Source organism: Mytilus galloprovincialis, chromosome 10, assembly GCF_965363235.1.
Source record: "Mytilus galloprovincialis chromosome 10, xbMytGall1.hap1.1, whole genome shotgun sequence".
Classification (NCBI taxonomy): Eukaryota; Metazoa; Mollusca; class Bivalvia; order Mytilida; family Mytilidae; genus Mytilus; species Mytilus galloprovincialis.
In genome coordinates, this window is record NC_134847.1 from 34,813,666 (window position 1) to 34,833,514 (window position 19,849).

At 31.7% G+C, this 19,849-nt stretch overlaps 1 long non-coding RNA gene across 1 annotated transcript; it reads left to right on the forward strand.

The window, feature by feature from the left end:
* Positions 1-9,728: 9,728 nt before the first annotated feature.
* Positions 9,729-12,905, forward strand: LOC143047456 (uncharacterized). Its single transcript, XR_012969557.1, has 2 exons — positions 9,729-12,304; positions 12,534-12,905. It is a non-coding gene; the product is annotated as an uncharacterized LOC143047456 (long non-coding RNA).
* The last annotated feature ends 6,944 nt before the right edge of the window (positions 12,906-19,849 follow it).

Genomic DNA, 19,849 nt, shown 5'->3' on the forward strand with positions numbered 1-19,849 from the left:
TTCCTCGGAGTTCAGTATTTTTGTGTTTTTACTTTATACAACGTGGTTATCTCCATTTCAATGAAACTTACAAAAAAAACCGGTAAAAACATGCACATAAAATATGTCATACGTCGTCTGCGCTTGTGCGTACGTTTTTATAACAACAAATGTAACTTGATGGCATACAAACTGGTGACGTTATTCAACGTTATTAACGATCTTGCATTAGAATATTCATTTTAAGCAATCTTTGCAAATAATTTGAGCACGAAAGGTATTTTATTTCGTGTTTTGTTCTCACGTAAACTGATTGGGTGAAGAGAAAGACAAAATAATGACAGACTTTGATGGTTAATCTTATATTTTGCGAAAAAATATTGTAATAAAACAGTACTAAAAGGTTAAGAGAGAACCAAATGAACAAAATGTTCAGCTCTTCTTCAACACCATTTGCGAGTCTGGCCTTGAGTAACGATGATAGTCCGTCGGAAGGGGACGATAAATTGCTGACCCATTGTTAAGAGTGGATTTGGAAACAAATTATTTCCGATTATATTAATCCCTTTTCACTTTGCGGGTGCCTTACAGTGTAGCGACATTAGCCTGCATGGATGTCTATTATGTGAGAAAGATATTGCTCTCTCTCTTAACACAATAAACCAATTAAAACTACATAGAAAAAAACCAAAACGGAAATCTGCATTTAGAATCTCATAATAGTGTAAATACCATTTCATTGTAGCATGTATGTACTTAGTGCATAATGGTATAAAGAAAAGTGACAGAGCTATCTAGAAATAGTTAATTTGCTATGAAGTAATTTCTTTTTATCATCTGCCATTTCATTTTTTTTTATTTATTATCATGAAAATAAATACTTCATTCATTGAAGAAAATATCACAAATAATACGAACAGATGAATTACATCTACTTACCAACCACATATGTTCCGTGGAAAATCGGAAAACCTCTAACATACGGTATAAATGCAACCTTGCCACTCTTTGTTTTGTATAAATAAAAAAAAACCAAAAATCCCGATGTAATCAAAATGTCAGGAAGCGAGGACAAAAACGTCGACCAGATGGGTGTTTCATCATCTACATCAATCAACTTGAAAGAAATACAGACCATATGTTACAAAAGAGGGACGAAATATACCACAGGGACAGTCAAACGCATACATAAAAATTAAACTGACAACGCAATGGCTAATAAGAAAAAAAAAAAAAAAAACAAACGGACAAATAATAGTACATAAGACACAACATAGAAAACTAGGGGTGATCTCAGGTGTTCTTGAATGGTAAGCAATCCTGCTCCACACACTGCACCCGTTGTGTTGCTCATGTTTCACGATTTAAGGTAACAAACAATGAACAAAGGAATCACACGAACTCCTAAAGAAGCAAGACATGATGCGCCTACAGGGTAAGCATCTCTCATGGATGTATCATCCGCCATCCGAATCAAAATATAAAATGTCACGATTAAGAATAGGACCCGATTAGTAAAATTACAAATCAGACTACTTTACTTGTATTCAAAGATCGTAGACTGTGAAAGGCATTCTAGGGCTATTCTGTTAAAGAGTATTTCTTAGCATTTTCACAGTATTTTTCTTCATGGGTGGAATAAATTATAACCAATGGTTAGAACTAAATTATGAACACAAAAATAAAACCTGTGCAAATATTTCGTATTGGATTGGAAAGGCAATTCTTTAATACGGTTAATTATAAACACTACCTTATAAAAAAGGAGTTTTGAAATGCAACTTTGACGGAACCTGAAAAGGATCATTCTAGAATCATGTGTCTTATACCCATTCTAAGTTTGAAAAACAAGTTATCTTTACGTACAAAGTTGGTACAGATTTTGATAAGTTTAGGACATCTGAATACATAGAATCGAGAATTAAAACGGGGAATATGTCAAAGGGACAACAACCCGACCAAATAGCAGACAACAGCCGGCCCCTAAATAAAAATGTGTACTAGTTCAAAATAAACTCTGAAACATAAAGATGAACCAAAATAGTAAAAACATGCAAGACTAACAAAGGACAGAGGTTCCTGACTTGGGACAGGCGCATGTATTTTGTAATATTATTCTAACCTGATTTAAACTTTTCCAGACCGGGTGGTAATTTTTTATGATTAACGTATGGTTCGTTCGAAATGAGTTCTTTATTGGTTAAGATTAAATTATGGCATCAACGTTTCTTAATTTCTTCTAACTTCTTATTATGACATCACGGAAGCGTGATGACGTCACATATAAAAGAACAAATTTTGTCTACATTGAGTCTAAATATCACTAAAGAAACATATTCCTTGTAAATGATATTTTTTCCGTATTGGCCTTGTTCGAAACGCAATATTAACTCTTGATTTATATCGACAGTAGAACGTTTTCAGTATTGCACATGCTGATTTATCTTACTAGGGTCGATTTTCTCATATAATTTAATGATATTAGTTACAAGGTGTGCAATTGACCTAATACGGGAATTTATCATATACTTAGACTAAATAGCAAATGATTTTAACTGTATGATAATAGCATTAAATTAACGTAAACTCCATATCTTACGAATTGGTGCTTAGCGGGCTGATATGAAAAGTTTATCACATGCTTCGATTGTTATCAAATGCCTTTCTGTAACGTTATCACATGGCATTCCGGTGATACTCGGCTAATTCCGGAAAAAACACCTCAATGCTACGTTTTCAGTGACAAACATTACAAAGTAGTGTACAACACAATTATTTGGATACTGGAAAGTATATTGTGTAAAATAAGAAAAAACAAAAAACAAAAACAATTATTAAATAAATGCATTATTTAAAAGTTTCAAACATAATTTAGAAAGGTTACTTTAGAAGAAGTTGACTTTTCCAAACAGTGTTCATTATGTATATTGTTAAATTTTTTATTTTGTCAATTCGTCCATATTTAAATATTTTTCTTCTCTGTTGAGGCATATTATGTACTAAATCTGAGGTCCGACGTCCGTGAACTTTTCAATCTTTGAACTTCTATATTGGATCAATATATTTGAATCTGTTATTTTTCTTCATTGTTGAAGCATATGATAAAAAGATCATAACATGTCATTTTTCATATCTCATGTATTATCAGCCCTCTGTCAATATTATTATTATTATTATACAATATTTATATAGCGCATTATATAATTTGAAAAATTACCCTAAGCGCTTAACATGAATAAACAAAAAATAAGATACATAAGGTAAAAGCAAAATATACAATCACATAAATACAATTTCTGAGCAGTGGCGTGTAAAATGAAAACATTGATTGTCGGTTAAATAGAATAATATAAAAGAATGTACAACCCACACAAAAAATATCAAAAATTTAAAATTAATCAAAATGAAAGAAAAGTAAAAAGTTTCAAAAAATAAAAATGAGTTAAGAAAAATTTAAAATTTTCTCTGTATAAATTTAAAATAATGATTATCATTAAACCACAGTGACTCAAGTATTAAAAATTATTAAGGAAAAGTTCACAATACAATCAACTGGTAAAAAAAATTGTTCATAAATTTCAAAATTTACAAAAAATCTATGAAAGCACTTCGGAAAAAATATGTCTTAAGATCCTTTTTAAAAACGTCAAGAGATTGTTCATTTCGTAAGGATGAAGGTAAGCTGTTTCAAAGAGTTGGTGCGGCAATATCGAACCGTCGTTCACCATAGCGTTTTGTCCTAACATCGTTTGGTAGTCGTAACAGCATGCTTTTCTCCGATCGGAAGGCTCTACCAGGTTTGTAATGTTCAACTATTTCCTGTAGGTATGATGGTGCCTTGCCATGAATTGCTTTAAAAATGTACAGCAGGAGTTTGTACTGACAAGGAAAATGAACCGGTAACCAGTGCAATGAAATGAGAACAGGTGTTATTGAATCGTATTTTCTCTTGCGCGTTATTAGCGTGCTGCTGTATTTTGCACACGCTGTAGTTTTGTTATTACACAGCTATTTGTTCCGTATAACAGCTCATTACCATAATCTAGTCGTGATGTAACGAGTGAGCACACTAGAGTCTTACATGCCTCATCTGTAATCAGGGATCTAATGTGACCAATATTTCGTATCTGATGAAAACATGTTTTTGTCGTTGCACTAGCTTGTTGTTCCATGCTGAGTGTTTTGTCAAAATAAAATCCAAGATTTTTCACACAAGAAGCATCAGTCAATATAGTTCCATCGAATGTTAGCCATGCGGCTCTTGGGCTGATAATACATGCGCTATGAAAAATGCCATGTAATAATCTGATATTATCGGGTCAATAAAATTCATATTGGACTACAGAAAAATACTATTATATTTTTTAAATACCATTTTCCATGAATTGATATATCTAGTATATTTAGTCATTTTCGAAGTACTGAATTTACCACAATAGACAATTCTAAAAATGGACTGAAAAACTAAACATGACTTAACGAGTTATTGTTCAGATATTTTATAGTGTATAAAAATCAAAATGACCGTTCAAGACAACACGTTATTTAATTGTGTTCAGATTACTCAGAATAAATTCTTCTCATGATCAAATCTTAATTAGACCCACTGCAATTTATACGGGGAAAACAATGTATAGGATTAAACTTATGATAACATCAAAAACATCAATACGTACGGTAGGTAATAATAACAGCCATCTTCATTTGCAATGAACTCAAGAAAAGTACTAAATATAGGAAAAACAAATAGTTTCGAAATGCAAGTAAATGAATGACGATACTTCGGGATAATTTAACTTCGAAATTACACGTAGTAGACATTTTGCAGACAGATTAGTACATGTATAAGGCTAATAACGCCTGTTTCCGAATCAATTAAGCCATACTTTGTTGTCTGTTGCTTTCTATCCACTCTATGAATGTACGCGTATAATCAAAGTCAGCATAAGCTGTTCCCTTGACAGAGGTTTTGATTTTATCAACTTATGAAGCATGTTTAACGACTCTAACATTCTAAACTGTATACCTCCCTATTTTGATGACACATACACAGCTACTTTTGCATAGGTACTATTTCTGTACTAAAAATATGCAGTACTGGAAATTTACTATTAATATTTAGTACCATTTCTTTACTTTAAAATTATGGTAATATTTAGGTACTTGTATGTTACAGTACTTGATTTGCACTAAACATTTTTTTACAGAAATAATACAATATTCCATGTTTGAAAATCATAACTTTGAGAGATTTGAAATAGAAAAATCTTACAAAATGCTGAAAATGTAAGGGCAGTAACCAAAAATCTACAGTTCCTAAATTTCAAGTACAAATACAGTACTGTAAAATACAGGTACCTAAATATTACGATAATTTTGAAGTAACACAATAGTACTGAATATTAAAAGTAAATTTTCAGTACTAAAAATTTTTAGTACAGAAATAGTACCTATGCAAAAGTAGCTGTGTAGCCATCTATAATTTCGTATACAAACAAAACAAGCAACAGAAACCTTATTTTTAATAACACGTCATTAATATAACATAAGACGTCAGTGTAGAAAGTAATAGTCGAGATTGTGAATCGTCGAATTGTAGATATAATCCTGATGACCATGTTATAACGGGGGACCTAAATATTGTTCAAGACCGAAATGGTTAAAGAAATTTTGAAAAAAGACCAACTAAAATATCGCCCTTCATCTAAAATTGTTTGAAAAATGTATCGTCATTACACATAACACGCCCTTTTATCGTCTTGTAAAAAGGTTGTTTAAACGGGGGAAATCTGATAAAAACAATCACTTGATTCTTATTCTAATAAATGTATGAATGTTGTGAAGATACAAATATGACATTTAAAAATAATTTAGATCTTAATCGAAGAGTACATGTATCATAAGCCTATTTCTAGAATACGAAACAAACTTCAAATACTCGCAAAGCCGTTTGTGTTTGTACCGGCTGACAAAGCAGCCAACAATGTGGTGGTGGTACGACGTTAATACTACACGGAAGTTGTTAAAAATGGAGTTATAAATTCTTCTACATTCAGGTCCATGTGCTCACCAAAGAATCATTTAGTAAACAGTTATGTCATAACCACATCAGAGCTCAATGCCTCTATTCAACATTAATATTTTAATGTCCCTACTATGTATTGGTTACCTAAACTACACAAAATCCCATGAAATATCTTTTCATCTCGGCCTCAAGTAAATGCTCTACAACTAATCTTTAAGTGCTTATAACTAGCTCGTTAACTACTATCACAGAACGTATCATAAAGTTTGACAAAATCCATAGGAACATAATAGAATTGACTATTTTTGGATTGTAAAAAATTCTGGAAATATGAAAAAAATATTTCTCAATTATCTGTATGTCAGAATTGAGGGATTTCATGATAAATTTTCATAGACTTTCTCGATTTATGTTTTTTTTTTCGAAATTGCACTTTCAATTTTGCAAGTGGCTTCTCCCATAAGAGAGTTATATTCATAAATATTTTATGTTCGGTTGAGCTTGCAAATTAGAACATAATTCAACACAAAAACAACAGTGAACATAAGAAATATAACATATTAAAAATAAGTTAGCCCAGTGATATTTACCAAATGCATTTTGGCTTTATTTTCTCATTTAAGTGTATGGAATTCAATGGAGTGGATTAAACGAAAACAACATTTGCGTCGACCATCCTTTGTGTTTAATAGTTACATTTACCTTGAAATACATAAAAAGGTAAACCAAATTGTAAGGTTAACGTTGACTCAGAACCTTCAAGCTCTTAATAACTTTTCAATCTTTTTTTTTAGATTTTCGGCTAACAGTTACGTAAAACATGGATGAAGCTGCCAATGTACTCGGTACAACAACATTTACCGACTACGAACTCGCTACAACACCATTTACCGACTAAGTTCTCGCTACAACAACATAAAATTTACGGACTACGTTCTCGCTACAATAATATTTACCGACAACGTAACAGAGTTAATTGGTTGAAGGATACCACTTTTCCGTACCGCCAACCACACAGAAGGATGGCACAATAAGATTTAGAATATACTTCATTATGACCACCCCAAATATCTACGAGATTGTCGAACTACTGCAGAAGACCCAAACATGAACATAATGTATAAGTATGAGGAGGAGACGGTTCATCAAATATAGACTCCAATACGGAGTATAAGACACCAGACTTCAGCTACTGACATGGACTCATCAACGTGATAGGAATCTCTGACGCCCCATCTCATTTACTTCGTTTGAACTCAATGACTTTGTAAAAACATTGCGCTTTGTGATTTGTGTAACTTTTGTCTTTGCAATGTCTGTTTAAATACTAACATAGATTTTTTATAAATTTTGTTTGCACGACAACTTTATCATACATTGGTATATTTGTATCATTAACACGAAAAACTGTAATGATGAAGTACTGTGGATTCCGGTTGTCTTGGATTGAGGAAAACTTGCATTTTCGTGGATATTTAATTTCGTGGTTTTGACAAAGTCTGCATACATTCCATTAGAAAATTTGTAATTCGTTGAACATTTAAATTCGTGGTTTTTGATTACCAATTAATTCCAAAAAATGATATTCAACGAATATTAATGAATTGACGGTATTCAGACACTTATATAAATAAAGTCCATTGTTTTGTTATTCATTTAGTTGAATGTTAAATGAAACCAATGCATTGACATTAAATTATTGAAAAAAGGTATTTGATATGTATTTATTTACACAGATTAAAATGGAACTAAACCAAAAATTCGTTGTAAAGATATTTTGCAAACCTGATACTTTTAACGTCACCTATTATTATTATGGGACTAAACTTACTTTTTAAAGGAATGTATTGGTGAACAAACTCGACCAATTCACTCAAAAACAAATAAAAGTAAAAAGACTTTTACGATATGTTTGTGAGTGACTTGGTCCAGTTTATACACAAATAAATTCCTTTAAAAAGGCGTTTAATTCTTATAAATCTTACAAACGATGATAAAGAACAATTTTTTGTCACACACGTAAATTGTAAATGTGTGTCATTGAATTGGCATGGCGCATGAATATATTTGTTGCGGTTACTGCAAAAATATGTTCTCCGTGAAATTTGCTTTCTGATTTAGATTACATGTAACTACAAAAACTCGTTTTTATCATTCAAATGAATGTTTTGTGTTTATTATTTAGTTTAACGATAAACGCGAAGTGAAAACAAAAATTGTAATGTCGAGCCAAATTGTGTTATTATCGCCGCCATCTTGTTTACATTGGTTACAAATAGAGGTTCGGTCAAAGTCGTCTATCGAAAAATAAACAACGTCAAGAACATCTACCAGAAGTCCTTCCAAACAATCATACCAGCGTATTCTCTAATATGCAAAATCAAAATCATACGAGAATTATTTATATTTTTTAAATTTTTTGTTTCTATTATGCCATATGCATATATGATATTTGATAGATAATTTGAATTTGAATAAGATACCTTAACATGCTTAATATATATAGAAATCAAAGATAAACTATACTGTCCCAGGTAAGGGAGATGATTGGCACGCCGTCAAGCTAGTTAAACCCCGCCACATTTAGTATGTGTCTGTCCCAAGTCAGGAGCCTGTAATGCAGTGATTGTCGTTTGTTGCTGTATATGTTTTTCGTTCATTATTTTGTACATAAATCTCGTTTGAATTGTTTTACATAAGTAACTTCGGAACCTTTTAAAGCTGACTATTGGGTATAGGTTTGACTCATTGTTAAAGGCCGTACGGTGACCTATAATTGTTAATTTCTGTGTCATTTGGTCTCTTGTGGACAGTTGTCTCATTGGCAATCATACCACATCTTCTTATTTTTATATACCTATGAAGTTGGAACCGACTATATAGTTGTATGCTCGTTAAATCTTCTGCTATTTTTCTTGCTTTACAAATAGATAATTGGTATAATTAAATATAGGCAAACCAGGAATAAACTCCGAAAATCATACCGAAAAAAACCTTGAGGATTTAAGATTAAATAAGAAGATCAGTTTGATGAGTTTGATTGTGTCAATAACAATGGGTAATAATCAGAGCCTTTACAACAATGTATTTATGATTATATGTAATTAACTCTAGAAATGAAAAGAATGACGATTCTGAGGGATAATTTAACACTACAAGTAGTAGACAGATTAGACATGTATAACGTGAAACACGCATGTTTCCGATTCATAATCTATATTATATTGTGTGTTGTTTGCTATGTTTGTCTTTAATAAACATAATTAAACACATATAGAAGAGGGAAAAAAAGCCATGACCAAAAGGTCGAAAACAGTAATAAAGGACGTTGTCGTGTCCTTAAATATACCAAATGATAAATATAGGTTTCATAGCGAGTAAGAAAAAGATATCGCTTTATATCAACTGGAGTTATTTCTTTTCACTTTATTCATTTAAAAGCCTTTTGCAAGTTTATAACCACATAGTTTCTCCATGAAGGTATACTGTAAATTAACTACGTTGTGACATTGATTATCGTCTGTAGGTTACAACTGGTATACACTTGTAATTGACATTAATGACCTGTACCAAGTTAATTAATGTAGTCTGTAATTAAGTGGCTGGTGGTGCTATAACAGAGACAAAAAGCCTGACTGAAAACGAATATGTTATATTTCTTATTTTGCAAATTCGGAATTTCAAAATATATCTATAATAATTGGCCCGATAAATTACTCGGAATTTTAATGGCTTTACGCAATTCTCCTTCAACTCAATCAACTGAGTTTTCTCCCTTTCATTTGCTGTTTGGTAGAGAAATGAATCTACCTTTTGACACTTCTGTTACACCTAAACAGAATTTGTCATCAGATGCCAAGCTTCAAATGGAAGAAGTTCTATCAAATCTAAAGATCACACAAGATCTTGCCACTAAAAATATGTTAGAAAAACAGTTAAAATCTAAAGAGCGATACGACCGAAATTCAAAAATTCCACAATTTAAAGTAAGGGATTTAGTTTTACTTCGGCAACATGTGGTTCCCGTCGGTAGCTCACCGAAATTGGTAGATAAGTACAAAGGGCCTTATTACATAACTGAGTTGGGACCAAAGTACACATACAAATTGAGAATGTGCAGCACTAATAAAGAGGTAAAATCGATGATCAATGCAAAAGAAATAATCCTTTACAAGGATCCAAGAGATCATCAGCTGCAACCCAATGAGGTGGTACAAAATCAAGCTAATAATGCTGATAGGGTAGATCAGCATGATCAAGGTGATGAGAATGTGCCTCAAGCACAAAATAGGGAGAATGAAACCACTGATGGTAATGATGATCAGGTAGAAGATCATCAGTTTTATAAAGCGGAAAAACTTTTGAAGTTAAAGCGCTTACAAGGTAGACGACATTTCCTTGTAAAATGGGCGGACGGCTCAAAACCCACATGGGAACCAGAGGAATATGTTTCAGAACATTTAATCAGAGTATATTTTAGCACACATACAAATACAGGAGCTAAACGAAAGAGAAAAACATGCATACGGCAAAACTAGTCACACAAAACTATTAAAGTATTTTTCATTCCTTGAAATAAAAGAAAAAATATATAATAAAGCACATTAGCATATATACATTTTTTTCTTTTGCACCAGTGCTGAAGTCTTTGAATTGTTTTTATAGTGTTATTCTCGAGATTATATCTTTTAGGAACTTTAGATTGTTTTCAAAAACCATAAATTATTTATTCAAAATTGTGGTGTTTTGTTACCCTTGACAGATTTATATCTGTTGTCTAATAGTGCTAAGAGTATGCGCATGCTCATCAAACAACTCATCACACTTTTTTTTTCATTTTTACATGTTAAGGTTAAATAACACTTAGAAACTTTTCATTGATGACAGTTTTTTTTTTAATGGTGTTAATATTTTCTTGAATGATACAGACTGAAAGCCAAAGCATAAAGAGAAAGTACACACACATTGTGGACAGTTTTTTACGAAGAGTTACATAGAATCATGACTAATGTTGAAGTACGTTTTTTGTTTAATTTATTTGTATATAATATGATAATTTTCTTATATTTTTGTGGTTCAAAGCAAGAACATTTACTTCAACACTTGTTATTTTACAGTACAAAAGAAAGCAACATGTGCGTTTGTACCTTCTTTTATTTTTGCAAGCCGCGACGGCTTTTCCTTCCGAGCCATTGGTTCTATAATTTTGAGCAACAATGCTAATATTCAACTGACTATTTTATTTTGGTTTAGTTTGGTTGATTTTTTTTTTTTGCAAACTGCGTGTAGAAACAAATTCAAATTTGTTTTCACAAAACGAAACAAAAATTCCGTGGATAGTACATGTGTTACAGTATCAGTCCTTATTCTGCCTCTGTGTCCATCCTATTGTTACTATAAAACCTTACTGTATTTATAACATTGTATTGACAAAAGTGAGTAAACTGTCAAATGTCAGATTTCACGATACCCATGTCCAGCAATGCAGAGTATGAGTTTTTAAAGTATCTTATATATTGGCTTAAATTCAGCAAACTCACGATATTTTTTTTTTCAAACATAAATGGCATCTATTCAGCACCTATTAATGTGGCTCAATGAGCATACTACCTTACACAACACTAGCAGAAAACAATAGAACATTATATTTGTGACAATGTATATATATTTTATGAGTGTATATAAAATTGATTAACTTGAGTTTCTAATCTTATATGTCTTATATTTGTAGTTGATGTTATGTGGCTTTGGGGTCAAAGCCAATTAAGGCAGAGGGGAGATGTTATAGATATATTTTGAAATTCCGAATTTGCAAAATAAGAAATATAACAGCTTTGCAAACTTTCTTTTATTAAATATTTTATTTTTTATTCTCAAAATGAATTTGTAAAAGTGGACAATTTAGAAGAAAATAGATTTTACAGATATTTGACAAATATTGATAATTATTCATTCATTAATTATACATGCTATATTTTGAATAAAAGAAAGAGTGTAGGCAATTAGGCCTATTGTCAAAATTACAAAGATTGTCGCAACATAGGTATACGAAAATCAATGATTTAGATTAAAGTGTCAGCTTGGTTGACAAGACAAAATTATGAGTGACCAATTAAAATGTTGTGGTCAGCTACGAAATTATGTAACGATAATTTTCATTGGTAAAACGAAGAAAACCTGGGATCTCTAAGCACGTGAGCAACGACCTTTTTAAGCTAGTGTTTTGGGCTATTCGTCAGTTGCCATGAGATCTCAGTTGTAATAAAATATAGTTATTTTGGAATTCTTCGTTTTAACCAGGTAATTCATATTTAATATTTAATGCCTTCTTTTTATGAAAATTACATTTCACATTTACTTTTTAATTTAGTTTTATTTATTTAGTTCTATTTATTTAAAATGAGCGTTTTTAGTTTATTACATTACGATTAAATAGATGATTTTTTAAGTGAAATATACAGTAAACATAAATTCCGTAAATGTTATTTATTTCATTAATTTTCATTATTACATGCAAATTTGTTTACAGGAGATTTGTGAATTTGACGCATAATTTATTCGTAGTAAAGTTAAATTCTGTTATTTGGTTATATTTAATATTCAACGAAGTTTAAAGAAATCTTTGTTTGTCACTTTGGTTTACCTTGACAACGCAACAGAACACAAAGAAAATATTTGTTGTTTCATGTATATTGAAATCGTACCGATGCAGGATTGATCTCCAGAACAGAAATATTTGCGTATTACGTAATAGCAAGAAACATTTAATATATTACAGCTTGACATTATCTATATATGATGAACTATAAATATTGTGAAATATATTGTATGCATTTATATGAAATTGTATTATAGAGTTGCCATGAGATCTCAGTTGTAATAAAATATAGTTATTTTGGAATTCTTCGTTTTAACCAGGCCAGCTAAAGTCCAGACGACATAGGCTGTAAGTCAAGTACGACAAATACATTTCAATAGAGAAAACTGACAACTATAAAAGAAAGATAAAATGTATTATAAAAAATAATAGGAAATCATCTCAGCTAATTTTGAAAATATTTTTGCTAATTATGAAAACATTTTCACCATCCCAGTAGTCAGCACTTCTGTGTTGACATGAATATCAATTATGTGATCATTTTTATAAATTTTCTGCTACAAAACTTTGAATTTTTTGAAAAAAACTAAGGATTTTCTTATCCCAGGATAGATTACCTTAGCCGTATTTGGCACAACTTTTTGGAATTTTGGGTCCTCAATGCTCTTCAACTTTGTACTTGTTTGGCTTTACAACTATTTTGATCTGAGCGTCACTGATGAGTCTTATGTAGACGAAACGCGCGTCTGACGTAATAAATTATAATCCTGGTACTTTGATTACTACTTACACCACTGGGTCGATGCCACTGCTGGTGGACGTTTCGTCCCCGAGGGTATCACCAGCCCAGTAGTCAGCACTTCGGTGTTGACATGAATATCAATTATGTGATCATTTTTATAAATTTTCTGCTACAAAACTTTGAATTTTTTGAAAAACTAAGGATTTTCTTATCCCAGGAATAGATTACCTTAGCCGTATTTGGCACAACTTTTTGGAATTTTGGGTCCTCAATGCTCTTCAACTTTGTACTTGTTTGGCTTTACAACTATTTTGATCTGAGCGTCACTGATGAGTCTTATGTAGACGAAACGCGCGTCTGGCGTAATAAATTATAATCCTGGTACTTTGATAACTATTCCCGTCGAATTCCCTGAATCCTGAGCTGATGTAAAGCGTAGTTTTCGCGAACTATTGATGCTTGCGAATTAGTGGTTGACAGGGAATTCGACGTGACCTGTCCTATCAACTGTAGTATAACGAAATGTGAGTTGTAAGTTGATATAACTTGGGGGATATTAATTGTCATTTAAAACACTGACCAGTGATAAAAAATGTAATGAATGGCCATTGCTCAGATTATATGAAAAATTAGAGAAAAAAAAATATGAGGGAGCCATCAAGTCGAATGTGCTGAAAAAGTATTAAAGAGAGAGAGAGAGAGAGAGAGAGAGAGAGAGAGAGAGAGAGAGAGAGAGAGAGAGAGAGAGAGAGAAACAAAATGAATATATACAAATATGATGCACAAAACATAGCTGTAAAGTTTGAATGTATCTAGAAATTAAAACAGCAACTCGTCACATGGCTGAATATTCAGAAAATTATAAGGTCCACAAGTGTTTCTTTTTACATTCCAAGCAGGCTCTAAATTGAAATTCTCGTTTTTTTTTTTTGGCAAAAAACTCAATGACACAAGTTCTGTAAATACAGTAAAAAATAAATCCACATGTATCAGGGAAAACAGCAACTCTTCGAACGGCTGAATATTCTATGAAATCGGTAAATTCGAAATTAAATAATTGTCACTATAGATTAGGCTTAAAGTTAAAATACATTGTTCTTCTGCTAAACGATATAGTATAAAGATACGTCCAAGTGTATCGCAAGAAAAACAGCAAAAAGTTGGGAATAAATTGAGAATGAAGCATTCTGAAACACGGTACTGCTTTATGTGTCAGTTTATATAAATATTTCGGAGTCACATGCCTATTTGAAATCTTCGAAGGTCATTTCGATTGTCAATAACATAACTTACGTTACAATATGTTTGGTTTTTTTTTATAAAAAATCCATGCACTTTTTATTGTTACCGATTGAACAATTTTAATTCTTATATACGTTGCAGTATCTCATGAATGACATTTAAAGTTTCAGAATATTTTTACTACATATATTCCACAGTTAATATAAAAAAACCAATAACACAACTCTCCACAAGGGACCATAATGACACAGAAAATAACAACTATAGGTCACCGTACGGCCTTCATCAATGAACAAACCCTATACCGCATAGTCAGCTATAAAAGGCCCCAATTTGACAATATAAACAAATCAAACAAGAAAACTAACGGCCTAATTTATGGACAAAAAATGAACGAAAAATAAATATGTAACACATAAACAAACGACGACCACTGAATTACAGGCTCTTGACTTGGGACAGGCACAAACATACATAATGTGGCGGGGTTAAACAGTGGTAACAACATAAGAACTATAAAAATCAGTTGAAAAAGGATCAACAGCCGTCAATCATCCGATCTCCTATCGGCTTCTGTTCTGTACCGATGAAAAGCCAGATTTATATAATAATGATTAAGAGTCTAAATTAATGTATCTATAGGATGATTTCAATAAAGAAAGGGAGAACTGCTTCATTGAATCTATTTACCGAATGCAACTGCTGACTATCAGTCCCAGACGGTATCATCAGCTTAGAAGTCAGTATTTCGGTACTGTCATCATTTATAACAAACCTTTCCAAAATTGTCAATTCATCAGTTTCAAAATTATCAAGAAACTATAGTTTTAACTCCCTTAGGCAAAGTTGATAAACTCTGCTTTTATTTGTAAGTCCATTTTGGTCTATTTTAGTCATATAGATGTTAGACGGTTCTTATACCTCCTTGATCCTCATATATTCTGCATTGAGCCTTCCTGATGAAGATAAATCCAGAAAAGTGCTTCGGACGCATGAAATTTTCAAGGGTTGTTTCCATTTTTAAAGTTATAAATTGTTTTCTACATGTAACTGTACAGTAAATGTGTAGTTTGACCAAAGTAGAACAAAATGAGGTCAAAGTATCCCGCGGGACTTGGTACCGGCATATTTTAATTTTAAAGAAAGGTGTCCTATTATTAGGTAATTAAAAGTATCACTGTCAAGTATTCTCCAGTTGAACATACCTATTAGATATTCATTCAAACTGTTTCTTAGACGCTTGAAATCAAAATGGTCAACACTTGTGTAATGGTGAGAACCAAGCTGTCTATTTGCTTCAGATAAGTAAATACTTTTATCTAAAATCACAACATTGTTGCTCTTGTCAGCTTTTTTTTTTAATAATGATCGATTTGTCATTTAAAAGTGTTGAAATGCTTAACCTTTCCAAAGCACTCAAATTATCTCTAAATTTTCGAGTCTGCATTCAAGACATTTCATGATTGGTTTTGAAAATATAATTTTCAAGTGCGTTGCAACTATAGGGTAGCGTATAACCTTTTGTTTTCTTTGAAAGGATGCATGTCTCCCTTTTCGTTTTGATGAAATAGAAATCTGCATCTCATTTTTCCTGTAAACTCATCAAAGTCTTTCAGTAAATCTTTTTTTGCCCGTTTTGTGGATGGGTCAGGAATGAATTTCAAACCTTTGGACAGAAGAAGATATTCATTGACCGTTAATTTCTATGCGATAAATTAATGACATGCTCTTTTGCTTGGTTGATGTTATGTTTTAGTAGTAGTGTAATTCTTTTGATTAAAAATATTGACTTCAAATATTGACAACAATTGCCAAAATTCGAATAAAAAGAAAAAGTTCACAAAAAAAAAAAAAACACACAAAGCAAGAAAAAGAAATGATACATGTATCAAATATTCTTTCCAAGTTGTAGTACAGTTTAAGTCAAAATCCGGGGAGTGGTTATGTTCAACAGTTTATGCAGGACTATATCCCAAGGTCTTAAATTAATGTACAGTAAAAACCAACAATTGGAAAAGTGGGATTGTCTATTAAACATTTTTTTCCAAAAACTAATGAAGAAAATAAAAAAAAAGAAAATACAAACGAACCAATACACACAAACAATTACACTTTATTCCCGGACGAAGTTGATTGTTAAACATCAATCGTGTAAAGACGTGACAAGCAGAAAATAAGATTAACATACGCTTTCATAGATTTGTATTAAGGTGGTACCCAACACTTTGACTAAAATTAATTTGGCTCGTTTAATTTTCTTAAAATTTTTACAAAATTTTTACTTTGACCCATTGACAAAAATATAAAAATTTCAGAAAATTTGAACCAACCGTTTTATCAGAAAAATTACACTGGTTATATAGCAGTTTGGCAAACACTAATTTTGATCATTGAGAAGCTTAATATTCCCTTAACAACACAACGTAATTAAAACGTTTAGCTGATTTTACAGAGTTATCTCCCTATAGTGTTAGGTACCACCTTAAGCTTACATTTCTTTGAATTATAAATCATATTATAACCAACCCAGTAGCACGCACTGGCATGACAATTCGGATATTGTGTTATAAAATTTGCTGTTGAAAAAACTTTGGAAATAATTAAGAATTAAGGAATAAACCCCCCTCATGCAAAGCTCAGGTTCCTTGTCCGGCTTTGCCTGATTTTGTTTCCTCAATTTTGGTTTATAAGTTCCTATTTTTTTAACAAGTTTTGGGTTTTCAAAAATTTGACCTCGAACATAACTGAAGAGACATCTAATGTCAAAATGCACACCTGTGCAGAACACATTGGTATTGTTAATGTTATTGCCAGCTGTAACTGAAGTTATCGTTTAAAACTGTCTTTATTCAATAAGACAACAACCATACACCAAAAAAAAAAAAAAACAAAAGAAAAAAATAAAAAGAAAGGCGTATGGAGCTAAAAAGATAATAGACAATAGAAAGTACACTTTTTTAATCACTGAAATCGACCATTGTCTAAATCGTTTTGAATTATTCAATAAAGGTTATCAAAACAATGGCATCACAAAGCCCTGTTTGTACAGAATATTATCGAAGCTTATCCTCGAATTTGTACTTACATGAGAAACATGACGAGTGGAGCAGAGTCTGCTAACCTTTCCGGTTCACATGTTATTACCCCCGGTTTTGGTGGCGTTTGTGTTGAATTGCTTGCCTTGATTTGTCTTTTCCTATAGATTTGAACACCGGTAAACGACTGTTATCTTAATTTGACATGATCTAGATTATATCAAACGATTAAAATGCTCCACTGTACTTTTTTAATTAAAGATACAATAAAAAGTCGTCATAGTATCGATCTTACACAATTTAACTCGGATGTTAACTCCGTATTTTTTTTAAATATCAATAAATTAGGACTTTATAGCAGCAGGCACATCTGTTGCTTTACAAGTCGTTCTGGAGTATAAAACATGAGCAATTATAATACCAGTATCGGGACTTAATGAGAGAGATCGAAAAAGAAATATTGGCAATGTTTTTGTCAACACAAGGTTAATTAGTAACCGTTGACGTTCACACTTTTTTAAATAATCCATTATTTGGTACCAACTGAACAGAACTGAAATGCCTGTCCAAAATTTTAAAGGAGGACAAAATAAGTGCCTATTTTTGTTATTACCCACAAAATTTCAGAATCCAAAGACTTATATAGCTCAGACTGTGTGCAAAGTAATCCATCATGAGGTACCAAAATAGCAGTGTTTCAATGGTACATTAGTACATACTAAAACAATAAATCCTAAGGTACTAAAAGAACATTATTTTGATTCCAGAACAAGATTACAAAGTAAACATTAAACATTGGCAATTTAAGTTATTGCTGACAAAAGATTTCAGTAACTACAAACTTAGATAGTTTTTTTTGTGTATAAGATAACAATCATTCTTAAATCAATTATAAATTATTAAAAATACTGAATTTTTCTTTATTTCAACTAATTACTTTAACAGCAGATCAAGCCAAAATTTCAACGCAATCAGTACAGATGAATAAATGTTTGTCTTTAAACCCATGGTACTGTGGAGCATGTAATGGCAATAGCATACTATGAATTCTATGCCTTATTTTATATGTATGATAAAAGAGCATTGTGTTTAGAAAAATAAATGAAAATGTGATACGAACATTCCTAGAGCATACAAATCAAATATTCCAATACTTGAAAATGTGTTAACTAGTTTAAAGAGACCGAAGGAGTTTTACTGGATATTGGACTCTTCGTTATTGATACCAGGTGAAATGAATGCACAGATACAGTTCATAACCATCGACAAACCCTTTTGGTTTTAATTATTTTAAAAAGAACCCAAAATAAGTCGAATGCTGATCCTGGGGGAACAATATTTATTAAATCTGAGCAAAATTATGAGATACATTACATTTATTACATTAGATGAACAAAAACATTAAACATGAGATTCCGATACACAATATACAAAAGACACCTTTTAACCTTATTCAATGTGTTGTAAGTAAAGGTAAACTCGTAGTAGATCAATATGTATTGAAGTTCATTTTGTCGAGTGGTCAGTTTCTCAAAGGTATGTTTACATTTTGCATTTAGGGAATTACTATGCAAATGATTTCTGACGTTAGAATTCATTCATTAAGAAGTCTCGGCCTCTTAAATATATATATTTGCATCGAGCATCACTGTAGATACTTTTATTGTTATTCAGTAAAACATTTAAACAATATTAAAAAATATCTAGCCTCAGGTATTAAAAGTCTTCAATTAATATGTCAGTACATGTATGGTATGAAAACAATTTTTATTCTCTTATTGACTTTTCTATATCATTTGTACTTCGTTTGTTTGTCTTCAGCTTACACAGAAGATCATTTCATTTTCACTGATCATGTGGATCGGACTCGGTACTCAATCTGATGGATTCAATCAATTCTCCAACGGGACAATACTTTTACGAGATATTGCCTCATTGAAACGTTTCTCACATTTACACAGGTAACTAAAGGCAAATTCTGGGACTTCTACGAAGTGTTTTTCGGACAAGGAACATTTTAGTTTTGAAGAAATAGATTGCATTCGCATACACCAATCGATTCCTATGCAACGCCCGATAGCATATGTCGATTCTTGGTTATTTTGACATGCAAACACTATTGCTAGAAGAATGCCGTATCGTTATATCTGACTAGAGTCTTAGTGAAAAAGAACCAGTGATCATTTCTGAACGTCAACATATAGAAACGATTTTATTGAAACAGTTTT